The sequence below is a fragment of the Crinia signifera genome, chromosome 4 (assembly GCF_055691185.1).
Source record: "Crinia signifera chromosome 4, ASM5569118v1, whole genome shotgun sequence".
Taxonomy (NCBI): Eukaryota; Metazoa; Chordata; class Amphibia; order Anura; family Myobatrachidae; genus Crinia; species Crinia signifera.
In genome coordinates this window covers 189,546,132-189,568,496 of record NC_139220.1, presented here as the reverse complement: position 1 = coordinate 189,568,496, position 22,365 = coordinate 189,546,132, and positions in this window count along the sequence as shown.

Here is a 22,365-nt window from a genome sequence, read left to right as displayed (position 1 = left end):
GCAATGGTTTCAATTAAAGCACTGACAAGCGTCCTATTAGTGAGTAATGAGTAAAGGAGTCGATTGTATTGGGTTCAGGTGTTAATGCTTGTAGTCATTAGGCGTTCCGTTCGGCTACCGCAAGACCGAGTGGTTTCCGCAAAGCAATACTTGACTTATGGACACCGCACATTTCTATCGGTTTTGGTCGCGTGCATTCGGAGTGCTATCCGAATGTACGCCCCCCAACATAAGTGTACTCCCTCGTGTCCGCCCATGTTTCCTCCCAGTTTTTCCCACTTTGAAACTACGCCCATGTCTCATTCCGCATGACGCCCATAATACGCCCATATTTCAAGACTGATTGCGGGGCACAGTTTTGTACGGGATTTGCACGAACAGGTACGGAGTCAATGCGTGGCACATGCGCGTGGCGTTCTCCACGCATGCGCAGACGCCGTAAAGACGCTATCCGAAAGTATGCGGAAAAGTACGCATCAATCAGAATAAGGGCCACTGTTCTTCCGTCTATAACTGCAATGCCCATAATAAGTGTCAGCACTTGCACGAGCCCCATGCTAGATACAATAGATTATTCTAGCATGGGGCTCATATCACCTTCCAGAATTCACTGGATATCTTATGATCCTTATGGAACTGCTCGTAGGGCCTTTGATCTCTCAGTGTCTCTGCATAGCCTACTGCTTATATACATTTGCCAATGCAATTTCCTGCATTAACCCTGATTGTCATCAACCTGCTCACATTGATTATTCTGCACCATATTCCATGTGTAAATAATACTGCTGTGTTGTTAATCATCTGAGCACACACAAAGGGGTTATTTTATTTTTATTTTTTGGGGAATCATGACATATAGCCAGAAGTAATTTTCCAGACTTGCTGGAGAGGCCTGGCAGTGGTTCGGTCTGCCAGCATCTGAGTATACTTACCTGGATCCAGAAACCAGATCTCTGCTACATCTTCAGCACCATCTTCCAAGTGAAAACTTTGAGAATATAGCATCGCACAGTGAAAGGAAGGACTCAACCAGAGTCTTTACTCCATGCACCAGCCTTTGCTCTATAGTGCTCATGCACCATCTTCCAAAATATTACTGGGAGGATAGGGCCAGCTGAGGTGGACAGACCGACTTCCAAAATCAAGGTAAAACGGTGTTGCATGATTCATTCTCCCCTTAATCCCTGATCTAAACGTGAAGTGCTCAGGCCCACAGCAACTAGTTGTTTGGTAATATGTAATTTTTGGTAGGGTATGTAGACTCAACACCTGTTTAGACTACACCACCAATACAGTTGTACCCTGGATCAGCATTGCTGTCTATGGACCTGTATACAGTCATAACCTTTGGGAGATTGTCAACTATACCCAGGATTGGGTTTCCCAATGTCATCCTGATAAACTGAGGCATAGGTGCTTCAGGATCCCAAAAGCTTGTCCATGCACTACAAGAAAATATCCGTGACCTCATGTAAATGCAATGGGGTATTAGAGAACTCCCTCGAGTGCATTAGAAGCACAGAAAGTAGTAGTGAAAGCAAATTATGTTTATTAGGGGTTAAAATAATGGCAGGGGAATGCAGATACACTTGATGTGCAGAGTACAAGGATAGAGGCAAAGTCCAGAACAGTGAACAAGTTCCTTTAACTAAGCAGATGCAGTGGTTCAAAGTTACATACAGTAAGTCCAGAAACATCCAAATTGAGGGAAAACAGAAGAATTTAGCTTGGCACAATGGAAGGAACAGGCATGGGAATCCAAAACTTTTACAGACAGAAACAAAAATCCAAAGAGAAGTCTCTTGGATTTGCAAACAGATACTTTTAAAATGGAATATTCAAACAACATGAACGCACCACATACTGTAGATCAGAATGACTGGTCAGGCTGTGAGCTGGAACAGAGTATTCAATCCAGACACAACAATTAATGACCAGCAGGGTGCATTATGATGCGCGGGAATAAATAGCCAGTGAGGCAGGTGCAGGTAATTAAACAGGGAATACAACTTAACTCCTGCAGTGTAGAGAAAGGAGAAAAATGTCCAAACAAAACAGCAAGACATCTGGTAGCAGGCCATGTTGATGATAAGGACACAGTACTAAAAGTGTTTTTTTTTTTTTATTAAAATAGTCTATCCAGGTCAGATAAGGTAATCTGTAGCTGAGGGAGTAACTGGGATCTCCCTGTAACTTTTGGTATAGTAAATGATGGTTAAGTAATGACTACTGGACAGATTGTTAAGTAACTAATCCTCAGTCCTCAAGGACCCCCAAAGGTGCATGTTATCCCAGTCTCTACACACAATCAAAGGTGAAATAATTAGCTCCACCTGTGATATTTTAAAATGTGTCAGTGACTAATGAGTGCACCTGTTCACCTACCAGGTGACCTGGAAAATGTGCACTGTTGGGGGTCCTTGAGGACCGAGGTTGAGAACCATTGCCCTAAGGCATGATTATAGCGATCAACCCAAGAGACCTCATTACATTTGCAGAAGTCATTGCTGAAATATTTTGCCTCAGAGTTAAAAGATGTTTTACCTTAACAGACTACACCAGGTGGGGTGATGATTTCATGATCTATGAGAATGATGTATGTCCAGGAAGGGCTAAAAACAGATCTTATATCTTTTGTACCATTTAATTCTAGTTTGTATCTCTGATCAAGTGACAGAATTTATCCTATTCGCACATAATTTGTCTTTTCAACTACAGCACTTACTAAGTCATATTTCTCAACATGTCCCTCTCCAAAAGGGACACAATGCTCTGTTCTTGGACTTCCCTATTAATCATAGGTGCCGATTCTGTGGGTGCTCAAGGGCCCGAGCACCACAGGAATTCATGAGCACCCACGTGCCCGTAACTCCAGAGTCCCAATGCCGGGCCACTGTATTTGCATGTTGAGCCTTTCAACAGGCTTGAGCACCCACCAGCAAAAACATAAATCGGCCCCTCTGCTATTAATGTATAATTGGCATCACCTGTGTTGAACAGGTTAATTGAAAATAAAAATGTATTAACACAGGTGATGGTAATCATAAATTAAGAGGGAAGTGCAGGAGCAGAGGAATGTGTCCCATCCTGGAGAGGGTCATGTTGGGAGGTACAACCGAACTAGTACCGTATACATTTTTGACAGTGTTTTAGGAGGTTGACTTGATAAATCTCTTCCTCCAGCTATCTGCTGACTTGTTTAACCCAATAACTGACTGAACCCAATCAATGATTATAAAATAATCATGGCCTGTATTATTATTTCATACTAGTCTTAAGGCCCATCCGATGGACAGGCGGCAGTTTATGCTTATGGAATTCTCAAAAGTTTTGTAAAGTGAAAATGTTTTTCATTTAATGGACCCTTATAGGCCTTTAACCCCTTCAGTGATATGGCCATATATTTCTCAAGCTGAGCTGCACTGTCGCATAAAATTAATATCTCTCTGCTGGTGCATAATTATACTGACGTATAAAAATAATATCGGTATGTAGTATCTGGGCTGCCGATTTCTAAATCGGGTACATCGCATCGCATGCGACCATCGGATGCGATGCGATGCGATGCGATGCGATGACCCGATTTTTCCATAGGAATCAATGTTAAAATGGACTGAGTCCATTTTAACATGGAATTCAATGGGAAAAAGGGGTCCTTTTCATACCCCTACTATCCAAGTGGGCATGGAGTTGGATATAAACCTGTGGCGAGCGTAGCAAGCCACCAAGCTCGAAGCGTGGCGAGCGGACACAGAATACCCATTGAATTCCATGTTAAAATGGACTCAGTCCATTTTAACATTGATTCCTATGGAAAAACCGGGTCATCGCATCCGATGGTCGCATCGCATATGATTGTATGCCTTAACTTAAGGCATACAATCAAAAAATCGGCAGCCCAGATACTACATAAGTACCATAATATCTCTCTGCTTGTGCATAATTATACTGTGGTATAAAAATAATATCTCTCTGCTGGTGCATAATTATTATACTGCCGTATAAAATATCTCTCTGCTGGTGCATAATTAATTATACTGTCGTATACTGTATATAATATCTCTCTGCTGGTGCATAATTATTATACTGTGGTATAAAAATAATATCTCTCTGCTGGTGCATAATTAATTATGCTGCCGTATATAAAAATTCTCTCTGCTGGTGCATAATTATACTGCCATAGAAAAATAATATCTCTCTGCTGGTGCATAATTATTATACTGCCGTATAAAAATAATATCTCTCTCCTGGTGCATAATTGAGGTACTTGTTTCCTAGCAGGGCGCCCAGTATGCTGTAAGCGTACAGGGCTATTCTCTATATAGAGAATAGCCTCTGATGAAGCTGGCGCTGAGAAGGAAGTTGACGAGGAGGATGCTTAGGTGGTTTGCTAAAATGAGGCACCAGGGGGGGGGGGAGGAAACAGTTGTTGTCCATAGGATGAAAAAGCCCATCATCATGTCTGGGCAGAGGACCAATAAATCCACCTCTACGGTCTGGAATATTTTTTTTTCCAAATCCGGACAACAAATGTATTGCCATATGTAGCTTATGTAAAGCTCCAATAAGCAGGGGTAAGGATCTTGCCCACCTAGGGACATATTCCCTTATACATCACCTGAAGACCCTTCAGTGTTTAGTTCAGGAACTGTGGCTAGCAGTCCAGGGACACCTAAATCCCTTGGTCCTCCTGTTGGAGCCAAGCACATGAAAAGCACACCACCAACTCCCTCCTCGTCAAATTCCTCCTTGATCCAGATAGGGGGGAGTCCTGCAAGCCATGTCACCAGCATGACTGACTCCTCTTCTATCCCAGATTCCTCCAGAGGATCCTGCAGCGCTACCCTTACTACTGCCGCTGCTGCTGTTGCTGCTGCTGGGAGTCGGTCATCATCCCAGAGGGGAAGTCGTAAGACCGCTATGTTTTTTTTTTGCACATGACAGCCCACTGGGTAGATGCTTCACCTTCCGCAGCAGCAGCATCTCCTGCACGCCAGCTTCTTCCAAGGCAGGCTACGCTGTGTATCACTGGTTTCAGGAAGAGGTACAACACAGACAACCTCTTAGAGAAACTGAGGGAGATCATCTCCCAGTGGCTTACCCCCCTTAGACTCTGCTGGGGATTTGTGGTGTTGGACAACGCCAGTAACATTGTGCGGGCATTACACATGAGCAATTTCTAGCACGTGCCATGTTTTGCCAACACAATAAATTTGGTGGTGTAGCATTTCATCAGAATTGACAGTAGCATGCAGGAGATGCTTGTGGTGTCCCGCAAAATTTGCGGACACTTTTGGCATTATGCCACTACCTGCCGAAGTTTAATAGTTGATTTGATAATCGCTACAGCTGTAAATTCCTATCTACGCAATCAGGTCTGAATAACCCCCAATGTCAAAACCAGCAAGCTATTATTATTGTTTTTTTTTTGGTACTTATGTAATATCTGGGCTCCCGTTTTTCTTATGAGACCGCGTCCCCTCGCGGGGCTCGCTGCGCTCACCACGCTTCAGGCACGGTGGCTCGCTGCGCTCGCCACACTATCCATGAGTAATTGTATAGTAGGGGTATGAAAAAATGGGGTGCATTTAACATGGGAGCCCAGATAATACATAAGTACCTTTTTTTTTTTTTTATGTCTGCCATGCAAACAAGATGCAACATTTCAGGAAAAAAATATGGTTTGTTACTCCTTTGGGAGTGGCTCAGTCATAAGGTGTCATACATTCTGCATGTGTCTGGTTATTGAGTAAGGTATCAAGACAAAAGCCATCCTTCAAAAAAAACAAAAATCTGAATTTTGCCTAGCAATACATTTAATCACCCACACCATGTGGGGGAAATGTCTTATGTGATAGAATGAGATCAAGGTTGAGTTTTTTCCTTGAATTCCTTCAGATGTGTTTGTGGCAAAGATTATACTTCTCATGACCCATACAATATCATAACCACTGTGAAGAATGATGGCAACAGCATCCTGTCTTGGAGCAGCTTTCCTTTTGTTAGAACACAGGATCTAGACAGCACATAGGCGAGGGCACAATAAATATCAAGATATTTTTTTTCCAGAAACCTTCTGACCTCTGTCAAAAAACTGAAGATGAAGAGGAATTTCACCTTTGAATAAGATAACAACCAAAGCACACATTCAGTGCAACCAAGGAAGTACTTCAGAAAAAAGGTTCCAAAGCCCAGATCTGAAGCATATTGAAAAACAGTACAATAAACTTAAGAGTACTGTAAACAATGTTTATACTAATAATTTTATATACCTTGAATTTATTTCAGGGAAGAGTACGCTGGAATTGATAAATCCAAGTCTTCAAAGTTAATACTTACTGAAAAAGAACTGCTATAATAACAGCTAAAGGTGTTTCCATTAAGTTTAGTTTATGGATGTGCACACTTACTCAAAAAGGGTATGCTACTGTACCTGTAGGTGTATTTTGTCTTTACCTGTGCTTGGTGGTCCCCTACATGCTGTCACCAGGAGTTGTAGTTCTTAAAACTACAATCCTTAAGCCCCATACACACAAAATGATATTTTAAACAATATCAGTCCTCCCCCCCCCCCTTTCTGAGTGATATTGTTTAAAATATTGCTTAGTGTGTAATCTGAATATCTGCATACATGCACGCTCCTGTGGTTCGTTAATGACGCCCTCTGTTGTCCTGCAGATGAGGAAGGGCATTGTTAATGAGGGCCATACTGCAGAATTCACCATGGCCCCCACTCCCCCTCCTCCCTCAACCCGCCGTTGCTCCCTTCTGATGGCATTGGCAAATGTGTATGCCGGCACTATGCCGGGTCCCCACCGCCACCAAAATCACCGGGTCCACACATTGCATAGTTTGTACTCATCTTTACTGACCTAAAAGTATCCCCTGAGATTTATTTTCTCGGCCGCATTTATAATAAAAATTATTTGAAATGAGATATAGTTCTTATTCCTGGAATGCACTATAATTGTTATTCTCATTTACACCATAGGAAATATTTAAATAAGGATTAGGTATGATTGACTGTAGCAAAATAGGAGACTAAAAATGACAGTACAGGTTGAGTATCCCGTATCCGTAGATCCCGTATCCGAATTATTCCAAAAAACGTGTTTTTTGGAACAATTAGAATTTTTCCCCCTAACCCTTTTTATACTTACCAAGTCCCCTGGCGTCCATGGCAGGCCTTCAGCATCCTCTCCGGCATCTCCAGCGGTCCCAGGAGTGCTTTACGCGCGCCTGGGAACTCGCGCAAAGCACTCCTGGGACCGCTGGAGACTCCGGAGATGGTGCTGAAGGCCTGCTGTGGACTCCGGGCGACAAGGGGTATGCCGAGGGATCACCGGGCACCGCCAGGGGACAGGTAAGTATGCCAAAAAAAATTACTCTAAAAAACTGAAAATTCGCTTATCCGGAATGCTTGTGGTCCCAAGCATTTCGGATAAGGTATACTCAACCTGTATAATAAAACATAACAATAAACAATTGTATATCTGAGAACTCGAAAAGGATCTAAGAGTCCAAATAGACAACAAACTGAGGTGTAGTGCTCGGTACTTGTGTATTTTGGCGGCGCCCATCGCATCGCATACCATAAGGCATACGATGGTATGCGATGCGACGCGATATCGCGCGATGCAGTACAATGTCATACAATTTAAAAATTGTATGACATTGTACATGGCATACAATGCCATACAATGCGATGCGACGCGATTAAAGATTGTATAAGCACCCTAATGGGTGCTTACAATGTGAAATGCACCACCACGCCACCCCCCACTATAAACGTGAACCCGAAGCGTGGCGAGCACAGTGGTACACGTCCTCCGACCTTTTCATACCCCCACTATCCACGTCGGCGTGGAGTTGAGAATAGAAAGTGTGGCGAGCCACCGATCCCGAAGCGTGGCGAGCGCAGTGAGCCCTGCGAGGGGACGCGGATACCTGTGAAGCCCGCGAGGGGACTCCGATACCTGTGAAGGTATCCGCGTCCGCTCGCCATGCTTCAGGCTCGGTGGCTCGGTGGCTCGCTGCGCTCGCCACACTTTCTATTCTCGACTCCACGCCGACGTGGATAGTGGGGGTATGAAAAGGTCGGAGGACGCGTACCGCCGCCCCTCGCAGGCTCGCTGCGCTCGCCACGCTTCGGGTTCACTTATAGTGGGGGGGGGTGGAGTGGGGGGGCATTTCACATTGTAAGCACCCATTAGGGTGCTTAATACGATCTTTCATCGCATAGGGGGCAAAAATCGCGTCGCATCTCATCCCATGCGATGCATGCCATGCAATGCGACGCAATATAAACATTGCGCGATGCACATCGGGGGCGCCGCTATAATACACAAGAACCTAGTGCTCAATGTAATATAGCAAGAAAAAAGGCCAACAAAATTCTAGCATGTATTAAAAGGGGCATGGAAAATAGGGATTTAAAAGTATTTATGCCTTTGTACAAATCATTGGTTAGACCGCACCTCGAATACGGAGTACAATTCTGGGCCCCACATTATAAAAAGGACATCATAGATTTAGAAAAAATCCAAAGAAGAGCAACAAAGCTTATTAGGGGAATGGAGAATTTAAGCTACGAGGAAAGATTAAGCAATTTTGGACTATTTACACTAGAGAAGAGACATTTAAGGGGGGATATGCTCAACATTTATAAATATATTAGGGGCCAATATAAGGAACTGTCAAACACCCTTTTTTCTGCTAGAAAGGAATCTAGGACACGAGGGCACGAGTTTAGATTAGAAGAAAAAAGGTGTTGTTTCTTTACAGTCAGAGCAGTCAAACTTTGGAAATCTCTTCCTGGAGAAGTGGTGTCGGCAGACATTATAAATAAGATTAAAATAAGATTGGATAAACATTTATTTGTTAGAAACATCCATGGGTACGAATAAGTAACATAATCTGCCTTTAAAATATCAGAACATACTATACAACAACGGATAAGCTATTATAAACATAGGTTGATAAGCTATTATAAACATAGGTTGAACTAGATGGACGCAAGTCTTTATTCAGCCTCACCAACTATGTAACTATGTAACTATGTAACGAGATACGGTTGATGGAAAAGGAAAAATAAATGTGTTTGAAAGATGAAAAACTGTTAGGAAGTTTTCACTTACTCCCTAACGTATCCCAAAATGTAATCACAACCTAATTTTATCATAGTTACTACAAACCAAACAATTCCCAGCAAAAATGTAGTATTCTAAAAACCAAGCACCAAACAATTCCCTGAATAAATGTAGCATAATAAACACTAAACATACTTGACATGTGGATTCTTTAACAATACAATTCAGAACAGATCCAAATGAGATGTAATATAAAATAAAACCACAAAGTTTATTGAATAAAAATAGGGATAACAGACTGACATAGAGAAATCTAAGTGCAAAATAAAACAAAACAGAAATAACAGAAAAAACATGGGACAAACGACCACCTACAGATACAGTATGTACATTGTGGCTTTGGTCATGCCAATAAGCCTCTTTCGGTGTGCGAGACCTATGCAACTTGGCTCTGCCAAGCGTCTTTCTCATGCTAGATTGTACTTATCAGTTTGTATACTGAGTATGAAGTGCTGCAATGCAGTGACTATGGGGTAATTCAGACCTGGTTGCTGGGCAGCGATCAGGTAAACACTGTCCTGCCAGCCACACTGACTGCACGCCATATGCCCCTGTACATGGCTGCAAATGTTACAGGGGGAAAATCGCTCATCATCAAGTCTTGACTCTGCGCTGCAATAGCCATGGGGAGAAGGAGGCCCAGCATTTTCCAGAACACTCCTGGAAAACACTGCGATCCTGCCGCCAAACGCCCACAGGGTGTCAATCATCCTGCATGCAGCATGCAATGACACAAATGGTGCATGCATGCACACATTGTACCATGCACATGCATAGTACTGTAATTCAATAATTGGCAGGGCTTTTAATTCAAAGCCCTGCAGATTAACCTGATTCAGGCCCCATGTCTTTTCCAATGCCAGGTTCGCTTGGGATTAATCTGTGACTGGATATCTTTAAAACTAATTCCTGTGCAGTTAAAGTTGCAGCTCAGCCTCAGCATCGCCAGTACAACAGAGTGGTACAGTATATGGCTACATTTGCAATGCAAGTGAGCTGCAGACTAAAGAAAAACATAGGGTGAGATTTATACCCCTTTTACACCAAAACGCCGGGTCGCACCCGGCTTTTTTAGACCCAGGTTCAAGCCGGGTGCGACCCGGCGTTTAGTGCAATTTACACCGGGCAGACAGCCCGGCCCGCACCCGCCCCCCTCCCCTGTACTTGGAGATGACAGGATGATGTCATCTCCTAGCGCCAATCACCGCCACCGCCGGACCGGAACGCTGCTGTAGGCAGCCCAGCACTAAGGTAAGCTGCTGGGCTGCCCCCAGTCCCCGCGCACACTCCCCCCGCCGTCGCACAGGAGGTGAATGGATGCTGCACACAGGCATCCATTCACCTCCCTCCCCCGCCGCCGCTGCTGTCTGCAGGGTATAGCAGACAGCAGCACCAGCTGTCAGTGTCAGGCTGACAACCCGTCCAACCTGCGGACGCTGCGGTCCGCAGGTTGGACGTTCCCCATTCATGTAAATGGGAGCCGGGTCATCCGACCCGGCGTTCCCATTTACACCGCCCTCTACCCAGGACCTGGGTAGAAGTCCCGTGTAAAGGGACACGGCGTTAGGGATTCACACAGCCGAAGATCCGGGTCTGACCCGCCGCTGACCCGGATTTTTCGTCGGTGTAAAAGGGGTATTAATCGTATGAGAGATTCAGAAAGTAAGAGATTTGGTAAGAAATCTCCAGTTTTTTTAAAGCGGCAATCATTTACACTGCTTAATCGGTTTGATTTTGCAGTGTAAATGATTGCAGCTTTAAAAAACCTGGAGATTTCTTACCAAATCTCTCACGTTCTGTATCTCTCATCCTATTAAATCTCACCCATAGGGCCAAATGTAATAGGGTGTGAGAATCAGAAATGGAGAGATTTTGGGATAGTTTTCCCTTTTTTTTTTAAGTGGCAATCATTGACATGGCAAAATTCAACCTGGTTTTGCTATGTAACGGATTGCCGCCTTCAAAAAAAATGGGAACACTATTACAAAATCTCTCACTTCTGATTCTCACACCATATTACCTTTGCCCCATACTGTTTACATCTGATCAAGCATTATGTATAAAACTAATCATCAGGGTGGGCATTACTGTACTCACCCCAGTTTATGATGTGCATACCCATCTGCAAATAGAAGGATTTGGTGCAATCAGCTGGTTGTGAAGCAAGAAACTCCCCTTAACTTGACAGGCAACCATCCAGATAAGACATATGCCTTGCTGTCAGCTTGGGAGGAGCCTAAATGATTTATCAGTATTGAATGAGGCCATTACATTATAAGCACTCCACTGCCTATGCCAAGGGAGGCGTCCTTGGTTATGGTATATTAGATCTACAGTGTCTAGGTCTACAATCATATGGTTGACCATTAATGGTAGACAGTCACAAGGTTGACAGGGTTAAATGGTTGACAGGGTCGAATGGTCAACTTTAAAAAGGTCGACTGGGTCCAAAGGTTGACAGCCAAAAGGTCAACAGGGTTCAAAGGTCAAAAAAAGGAGAAGTGGAGCACTGAATATGAAAAATATATAAAAATATAGTGATCAACTGGGTATCACAAAATATAACAATATTTATTATACCTAATATAAAGGATTATTGACCAATACACTTATATAAATGTATCAATTATAAACGATATTAAAAGAAAAAAAGGAATAAAATTCAATTCAATAATAAAAATTCAAAGATAAAAATTGGACCGGGCAATATACTTATGGTGAACTCCCGCTTGTATATAGTTCTGAGTGGACTTGTCCTCCTTAGTTCTTTACTGGGGATTGAAGAAGTGGGTATCCATAGACCATGCTGGGATAATTTGCCGCTGTGTTTTGGTATAGCAGTCTTCCGCTTTGACTGACAGACTCACAGGCTGGTAGTAGGCATCCCAATATTAAGATGGTGGTGGTGTCCCGAAATTCCCTTCCAGTGTAGGAGGAGGGTTCAAAGGTCAACTGTCAAAAGGTCGGCACACTATTATATTCTCCCTACAATCCATTTATTTATCAAAATTTTGCAAAAAAAGAATGTTGACATTTTTCATGTTGGCATTTTAACCATGTCGACCTTTTGACTTCCAACCTATTGACCCCTATGACCTATTGTCTGTCAACCTTTAAACCCTGTCGACCTTTTGAGTGTCGACCGTTGGATTCTGTCGACCATTTCACTGTCGACTTTTTGACCCTGTCAACCTTTGATTGTCAACCTTTAGACCCTGTTGACCTTTTGACTGTCGACCAATAGTGCTCAACCTTATAACTAGACTGTCGTCCTAGAGTCAATCTATGATCAGCCCCAGGGGCAAACGCAGGATTTTCAGAAGGGGGTTTCCAGAGAGGCGGAGCAAAGCACGGAGATGGACACTTAGGTGACCCAGTATATGCCGGGTCAGTTAAAGTATTATAGATAGAACAAATGTATATTATTTATATATATATGTATATATATATAGGAAGCGATGAAGCTCCGGCACTCCAACGTCCCACGAAGGGATGGCTTGCTCCGGTGCCTTCCTAGATGTGCGGACAGCACAGAATATAACCCAGTACAAACGAGGCGGCACTCGAAGACTTGTGAAACAAATCAAGTATGTGTATTCAAAGACATCAGATGTCTTTGAATACACATACTTGATTTGTTTCACAAGTCTTCGAGTGCCGCCTCGTTTGTACTGGTGTATATATATATATATATATATATATATATATATATATATATATATATACTTGCAGAGTGAGTCGGCACTCCCTAAATGTGCAATATGGCCCGGTGCCCGCCAGCTCCCGCAGGAATAAACAATGTAGTAAATGAAGCGGCACTCGTAGCTCTTTAAAGAAATGACACGGAGACAGCAGCTTGTTCTCAACGTTTCAATCAGTCACGATTTTCGTCAGGAGAAATAACAATAAACATATCAAAAAGCTCACCTTATATCCCATCAGCCTACAGTGTTGCCGCCCAGTTGAAGGCATGTCCGATCCCGGACCCTGTTTGACCCGCGTCATCACAGCGCGCCTTCACCTGACGTCCAGAATCGCCAGCCGGCGTCAGGACGTTGCTGCACTGTTTAGCCCATCACCATGGAAACCCGTTAGTGACACATAACAATACATCTAAAAAGAGAAAAGTACATGGTATCCTGTTAAACATATATGCGCATAACAGCAATTACTTGAATATTATCAAAGCTGAGTTACATAGCAGCACCAGATCGCATAAGGTTATCTATTAATGAGACATGATAATGGTAATGTCTCATTAAAACCCCTAGGATGGATACATTGTAATTTATGGATCCATCTTGCTTCTTTTCTGAGGAGGATGGCTCCACGGTCGCTGCCTCGGTAAGGGGAGGAACATGATCTATCATGCGGTATTTGAGACTCGAGAGGCTGTGCTTAAATTCAAGGAAGTGGCGGGCCACCGGCTGCTCGCTCCTGCCATTCTCAATGGCCGCCCTAATCGATGAGCGGTAACCCGCCATCCTCTCTTTGAACTTCCTCTGGGTCTTCCCCACATAAGATAAGCTGCAGGGACAAATAATTTGATATACCACATATGCACTCTCACAGGTGAGGTGATGTTTAATATACATCTTAGTCCCACTATGTGGGTGATTAAACACATCACCTTGAATCATAAATTTACAAGTAGTGCATCCACACCTGAAACAACCTGGTTTTCTTACAGATAAGAAATTCTTTGTTGGCATTTTGCCTTTACCGGTAATATCTGTCTTGACAAGGATGTTACGTAAATTTTTGGATCTGGAGTAGCATATTGCTTAGATCTTCTCTATTCATCTTAAGTGCATGGAATTTGGCTGTCTTTATTGCCCTTTTGCTATAGCACCTATCATGGAGTCTGGTCATCAGTTCTATACTTTTGGTTTCAAACGTTTCTCTTGTGGTGCAATTTCGTCTTAGACGAAGGAATTCGCCTTGGTAAATTCCTCAGAGTTGGTGGAAAGTGTGAGCTCTCTCTATGCAGTAGACTATTGGTGGCTGTTTCTTTCCTGAATAATTTGGTGTGGATATTACCCTCTTTGCTCGGATAGATCTGTAAATCTAAGAAAGTTGCTTCTGTTTGACTGATGTTGTACGTCAATTTTAAATTCAAAGTATTGTTGTTGAGAATTTTGATGAATTCCAGTAGCGCTTTTTCTTCTCCTTGCCAAATCAGGAAGATATCATCTATGTATCTCACATATGTGATGATCTGATTTGTATAGTAATCATTGGATTCATTGAAGACAAGCTCCCTCTCCCACCACCCGAGGAACAGGTTGGCATATGTGGGCATATTGTATCCAAGTGCCTCAGTTATTCTCAAGCTCTATACAAGTGCCGCAGTCATTCTAAGTTGTATCCAAGTGCCTCAGTTATTCTCCAGTGTATTCCTGTGCTACAAAGCTGTACCCAAGTGCCACAGCTAATCTCCAGTTGGTTCCAAGTGCCTCAGTTATACAAGTGCCTCAGTTATACACAGTTGTTTCCCAGTGCTGCAGCTATCCTCAGCTGTTTCCAAGTGCTTCCCAGTGCTACAGCTAACCACAGTTACTCCAAGTCTTCACAGTTACACCAAGTCTTCGCAGTTCCCGGTCCACACAGTTACAGATATTATCCAAGTTCTTTACTCATTGCTACTCGTTACAGTATTCTCCAAGGTCCTCGCCATCGTCTACAACTTCCTACAGTGGTCTCCCAGTTCTTTAATCTTCTTCAACTTCTGTACAATTCCTCATCCAAGTTCTATGCAACGGACCGTCCTTTGTTATATGAACTGCTACTGTATTATTGTTGCTTAATGTCTCGCGTTATCAGTTATTATTGATTGATGCTTTTCCAGTTTATTCATTGGGCGGTATTCAATGTGAATACCTGCGAGGTGCAGCAAATCCTTTTTCGGATTCGCTGCACATTCGCCACGTTCCGGAGCCTCGCCGGCGCCGGTATTCAACGAGTCAGGGGCTCGCTGCCCCTGACCGGCGAATATGAGCTCCTGCGGCGAACGCATGATGAGTGTGGCTAAATCAGTAATTGTGTTGAACTCTATTTTAAAGGCCCCTAAGTAAGAAAATGAAAAGCCATCTGGAGAAAGGCCAGCTCCAGCGGGCTGCTGCTAGAAGCCCTACACAGGGCCTTCTTTTCGTATGGGCTTAATGGGCACTTGCCCAGGGGTATAAGGGCCCTATGCTAATAGCTGAGGATCCCCTTTTTCCAGGGATACCAGAATTTTGAAAATCGTCCCTGGGGAACTGGAGATATCCAACTTCAAAGCAGCAGTTCACATCCGACATGTTAATTGCAATTCCCAGTCATATTTCTCAGGTTCTCTCTGACTTCTGTTTTTCTGAGAGTATATTCCAAATGTTGGGACTCTCCCCTTTCTGCCGACACTAGCGTCTTGTCTCTATCATGCCCAGAGATATCAGCCTTCCAGCAGCCGGTCCCTGCTCCAGCTCCAAACGTCTGGTGTACAGTTTTATATTTTTGTTAATGGATTGCTCTGGCTCCTGATCTCTGATCCCCAAGTCCCCAGCACCTCCTGAAAGTTGGGACTCTAGGTTTTTATACTATTGAAGGCTAAGAAATTTATTTCCAGATAATGGTGATATCTGCAGTCAAACAAGCTGCCCTTCCACCGGAAAATGACGAATATTAAGCCCACTCCATTATCCAACCCTCCACTGCGTATAAAACACCCCCTACCTCACTGGAAGTCATTTACAAGGGACCCTTCTTTCAGCTCAGTGCCTCCTGCCACACGTTAGTGTTCACCCTCCCACCACCTGTGCAGTAATGGAGTAATTAGCAGAAGTTACTGCTCCAGGTCCTACATGTGGAATGGAAGATAAAGCACCCCCTGCCACCCGTGGGACATCAAAGCTTCTGCTGATAGCACCCCTCACCCCTAGGAGGGGAGAATAGATAAGGGCCCCAGTGCATTGCTTTGCCCAGGGGCCCACACTGCTGTTAAGACGGCCCTGGCCCTACAGGTCATCACTATTGCATTTCACAATTACTGTATGGGTGAATAGGTCTTCTTACATTTCCTTTTCTGTGGATGCATACACAATAGCTTTTCAGAGATTATAAGATAAGATATGCAGTGTCTGCATGCAGATATTGTAGAAAGCTCTCCTATTAATACGACTTAAAGACTACTGTATGTCCTTCTTTTCATTCGATCATACAATTGGCGAGGTCTCTGCAATATCTGTTTTATAGACTCTGCTAATGCAGACCAGCTACAGTATATTCTGGAGGACCTTACTTCACTGACTACCAGCTTGCATTTCTTTCCGGGGACAGCTCACCATGGATCAGCTCCATCAATTGGTTAAAAAGAGCAGCTCCCCTCACTCACTGACACTGTGAATGCCTGGATGTCATGTCCAGGTCCGCCCCCTACCCATTGCTCCCTGCGTCTGTCAATCAAATGATGAACAGTAGCTGTGAAGCCAAATGCAGGTCAGCCATGTGTTGGATTGTGTGTGATGTCACCCAGCCGTCGAAGCTCTCCACCTGACATGCCTGTGTTGTCTCGATCACTCGCATGAAATGCTGAAGCGATGCCCCTACAACAGGCCATCAGTGGCGGGGAGGGTGGGTGGTGATGGAGGCTTGCATGAAATGCTGAAGTGATGCCCCTGCAACAGGCCATAGGCAGCGGGGACGGTGGACAGTGCATGCGCTGCCACAAAGGAGCTGCAGCTTGCCGCAATGGCAATGTGAAAGGGCGCAAAATTTATGGTTTGCAGGAGGGCGCCAGACACCCTAGCACCAGCCCTGCTGATCGCTCTCCCACCGTGTGAGGAGAATCACCGGTTTCCCCAGAAGGTGAGTCCGGCTGCTGTATGATACTTACTGCAGCTACCGCTCCTTACACAGCTGAGTCTGACTCGTGCTCCTGGCTCACTGCTACTGCCACACATTTTTTTTGCAAAGGGAACAAAAAAACGGGATAAACCAAGGGATTTGCGGGGGGGGGGGGGAAGGATTGAAAAAATGGGAGACTCCCGCTAAATGCGGGAGGGTAGGCAGGTATGGGTATAAATCCCAGACTGGGCTGAAATGAGTGGTATGGTCCGGGTTTTGGGTATGCTTGTGTTGGTTTACTGTTTTCTATTCCTATAACACACCAGGTTAATCAACTCCTGAGCTGGCAGTTCTGGAAGTGATTAAGAGGGAGAAGCTGCCTGTGGGCAGTGTTGGGGGATTGTGTGTAGAAGAAAGCAAGCTATAGAGAACTGCTGCGGCTGCAAATAACTGTCTGGAACCTGCCAATACAGAGACCGGGTGAGTGCCTTGGTCTATGCCTGCCTGTGCTGAAGCTAAAAGAACAGAGACTTTGTGTTAAAATTGAGTGCAAATAAGTTTACCAATTGCTGCTGAAGAAAAGCCTAATTTGTTTTGGACTTAATGTGCTGCCGACAAGCCTCCTGTTAGTTTGGTTTATTAATAAAACCCTTTCTTGCTGCAACCAATTTCATTTGGGCCTACCTGTCTTGGAGCCAAGATCTCACAGTATATATATGTATACTTGAATTATCTGGTTTGTTTCACAAAATTATTGTAACTTCGATGTCTTGCAAACTACAGTTCTGACAGAAAACTAAGTCCATGCAAATCGTGACTAGCTGTTTGTGTACTGAATTCATTTGCTATTTGTTGTGTTGTCACATCTTTGAATCATAGCAATTCTGTTACATACAGTAGTTGAAGGATACAATTATACTTTAAATGTTAAATTCTCTTAAAAGACGATGACTCATACAGTAGAATTCATTCATCTGCATCTGTGCTGGGCTCACAGAAGGAAGTCCATATCAGAATCTAAAATGCATGAGTCATATCACAGAGAAAATATACATTACAGTAAAACTATTATTGCCTATGGTGTTGTCAACTTGCGCAGTCTCAGCAGTTAGATTAATAAAAATATCTTTGTGTTTACAGTTCCACATTCTGGCTGGAGTCACACAGGCTTTTAAGATCATTGACGCTTTGCATTCAGTATTCTCTCATGGAATTGGCTTTTCCCTTTCCTATTTTTTTGTCACTATGAAAGAAAAATGGATGCAGTTTAAGATGCACATATGGGTGTTTCGGAATAGTGTACATATTGGATTTCAATAATAATAACAACCCTTTAGTCTAAGACAGCCATGACCTTATTGCTACCCTATATTCAGCAATCAGCTGAATATAAAACAGTGTCATACTTACTTATTAGTTCTCACCCGCGTTCCCATAACGTTTTCTTTAAAAAAACAGCGTCCGGGATATGATCAAAGGGGTTTATTAACAAGTCCAAGTAAAAAACATAAAAATCCAACTAAAAGTCACAATATAATCACATAAAGCAGGAACAACGGTGCATATAGGATGGAAGTCTATTTGATGGCATCCTGCTCCTAGCGCTGCAGACTCTGAAGCGGACGTGGCTCACCGTCCCATAAAGATGTTAAAGCACCGATGGTCTAGTCCCCTCACAAGGGGTCTTATTTTGGTTCATTCTTTCTGACAAAATCCTTCTTAGATGGACAAAACCATGTGCACTGCAGGGGGGGCAGATGTAATATGTGCAGAGAGAATTAGATTTGGGTGAGTAATTTTGTTTCTGTGCAGGGAAAATACTGACTGCTTTATTTTTACACTGCAATATAGATCTCACTTTGAAGTAAAACCCCACCCAAATCTAATTCTCTCTGCACATGTTACATCTGCCCCACCTGCAGTGCACATGGTTTTGCCCATCTAAGAAGGATTTTGTCAGAAAGAATGAACCAAAATAAGGCCCTAGGTCCGAAGAATGGCAGGGGTGACTTCACCGATGATTGAGAATTGGTCAGATTACTTTGAAAGTATTTTTCAATGTAATCTGACCAATTCTCAATCACCGGTGAAGTCACCCCTGCCATTCTTCGAACCTTGTGAGGGGACTAGACCATCGGTGCTTGAACATCTTTATGGGTATGCGGGACAGAACCTGAAAGTAAGTTCTGCTCCGATTACTTGTGAAGATTATGCCATTTATCATCCACCACCTTCACCTTGGGGTTTAAAGACCCTTTTATATGAATGTGTCAGAAATTTTAAGTAAGTGTAGTACCAATAGGTACAGCAGCAGTTGATTAAGAGGAATCAACCACAAGCAAATTAACCTCTACTAGCGCTGGTTCTTCCACCCTTGTTTTTGGATATGTTGGATTTCATGGATTGATGGTCCCAGCTGCTTATTATTAATTTAAGCATTTGAATTCCAGCTCCTAGAATTCTCCTTTATTGTGTACTCTATGTGTGAAACTTCCTAACATTGCTGCATTCCATGTTTTCCAGCATCACCAAGTCTCCAGTTACACTGCAGCTAATTAGCACAAGGAAAGGAGTTTAACCCCTTCCCGACATTTGACGTATAAATACGTCATGGCCGGGATGTACTTCCCGACACATGACGTATATATACGTCATGACTTTAAACTGTCACCGCGTCTAGGGACGCGGTGACAGAGGGACGATGTCTGCTGTCCCTGACAGCAGACATGTCCCAGCATGCCCAGGGGGGGCGGCGATGCCTCCCCCCCGTCGGCGATCGCTGCGATTGGCTGTTCAATGTGAACAACCAATCGCAGCGTTTTCCTGTGTTACCGGCGAATCAGACGCGAATCAGACGCGAATCAGACGCTCGGTAACACAGGGATCAATCACCGCCAGGTGTGAGGGGGTCACCGGTGATGACCACACCTCACCCCACCTGCCCCCAAGGCTGTGATTGGTCCGTCGGACCAACGGACCAATCACAGCCATGGCGCGTGATTTAAACTAATGGTGACTGCGCTGCAGATGCCATTCCGGTCTGGAATTGCGTGCAGAGCGGTCACCGTGCCAATCTGTCATGATACTGACCTGATCCTTGCCTGATACTTACCTGATCACTGCTGGTAGCGTGCTGCCAGCAGCTGGATGCTTCCTGGATCTTGTGACTTCCTGTGTGCTGCTGCTGCAGTGTCATAGAGTGACAGATAGTGACAGATAGTGAGAGATAGTGAGAGATAGTGAGAGATAGTGACAGAGAGTGCTATATTTTGTGTCTGCTGCCCCCCCTTTTGTGCTGATCAGTATATCTGTGCTGATCAGCAACTTTTTGGGGGTGCAGGGTTTTTTTTTATATATATACCTGTCAGTTGCACCAAAGGTTGTGCTGCCTGTGCAACTGACTGCTGCCCCCCCTGCTGCCCCCCCCTTTTGTGCTGATCAGTATAAATTAACTGATCAGCAACTTTTTGGGGGTGCAGGTTTTTTTTTTTATATATATACCCTGGGGTCTTGCTAATGCCACATAGCACCCACCATTCATTCCACCAGAATCTGAGCTGCAAAATCCAAAAATCACTCCTTCCCTTCTGAGTCCTGCCATGCACCCAACTCGTATTTTTTGGTCACATATGAGGCATTGCCATACTCGGGAGAAATTGGGGCACAGATTTTGGGGTGCTTTTTCTCCTTCATACCTTATGAAAATGAAAAATTTTGAGCCAGAACTGCATTTTTGTGTAAAAAATTTAATTTTTCATTTGCACAGCCCAGTTGTATCAAAATTGGTGAAACCCCTGGGGGTTTGAAATGTACACTATACCCCTAGTTGAATTCCCTGAGGGGTGTAGTTTGCAAAATGGGGTCACTTGTGGGGGGGTTCCACTGTATTGGTGCTTCGGGGGTCTTGCTAATGCGACATAGCACCCACCAACATTCCACCAGAATCTGTGCTGCAAAATCCAAATATCACTCCTTCCCTTCTGAGTCCTGTCATTTTTTGGTCACACATGAGGCATTGCCGTACTCGGGAGAAATTGGGGCACAGATTTTGGGGTGCTTTGTCTCCTTCATTCCTTGTGAAAATGAAAAATTTTGAGCCAGAACTGCATTTTTGTGTAAAAAATGTAATTTTTCATTTGCACAGCCCAGTTGTATCAAAATTGGTGAAACCCCTGGGGGTTTGAAATGTACACTATACCCCTAGTTGAATTCCCTGAGGGGTGTAGTTTGCAAAATGGGGTCACTTGTGGGGGGGTTCCACTGTATTGGTGCTTCGGGGGTCTTGCTAATGCGACATAGCACCCACCAACATTCCACCAGAATCTGTGCTGCAAAATCCAAATATCACTCCTTCCCTTCTGAGTCCTGCCATTTTTTGGTCACACATGAGGCATTGCCGTACTCGGGAGAAATTGGGGCACAGATTTTGGGGTGCTTTGTCTCCTTCATTCCTTGTGAAAATGAAAAATTTTGAGCCAGAACTGCATTTTTGTGTAAAAAATGTAATTTTTCATTTTCACTGCCCAGTTGTACCACAATTGGTGAAACCCCTGGGGGTTTGAAATGTACACTATACCCCTAGTTGAATTCCCTGAGGGGTGTAGTTTGCAAAATGGGGTCACTTGTGGGGGGGTTCCACTGTATTGGTGCTTCGGGGGTCTTGCTAATGCGACATAGCACCCACCAACATTCCACCAGAATCTGTGCTGCAAAATCCAAATATCACTCCTTCCCTTCTGAGTCCTGCCATGCACCCAAATGGTATTTTTTGGTCACATGTGAGGCATTGCCGTACTCGGGAGAAATTGGGGCATAGATTTTGGGGTGCTTTGTCTCCATCATTCCTTGTGAAAATGAAAAATTTTGAGCCAGAACTGCATTTTTGTGTAAAAAATGTAATTTTTCATTTTCACAGCCCAGTTGTACCACAATTAGTGAAACCCCTGGGGGTTTTAAATGTACACTATACCCCTAGATGAATTCCCTGAGGGGTGTAGTTTGCAAAATGGGGTCACTTGTGGGGGGGGGTCCTAACTTTTAGCATCTTATGGTGCCTAGAAACCTACATGGTGCCTAAAAAATATTCTCATAAAAAGGAGGCTCCAAAATCAAGTAGGTGCTCCTTCTATTATGAAGCCTGTGGTTTGGTCAACGTGCACACTAGGGCCACATATAGGATATTTATGAAAACAAAATAATTGGGGGAATCAATTTTTAGTCACATTTCTCTAGTAAAATCTACTGTGTTCCTTAGAAAAATGTATGGTACTTGTGAGTTATCCGGGCTGCCGATTTTTTCATCGCGCCCGAAATCGGGGGCATCGTGTCGGTCGTGGCCGTTATAAGGAGCCGCGACGCGATGCCCACGATTTCCCATAGACAGTAATGTTAAAAG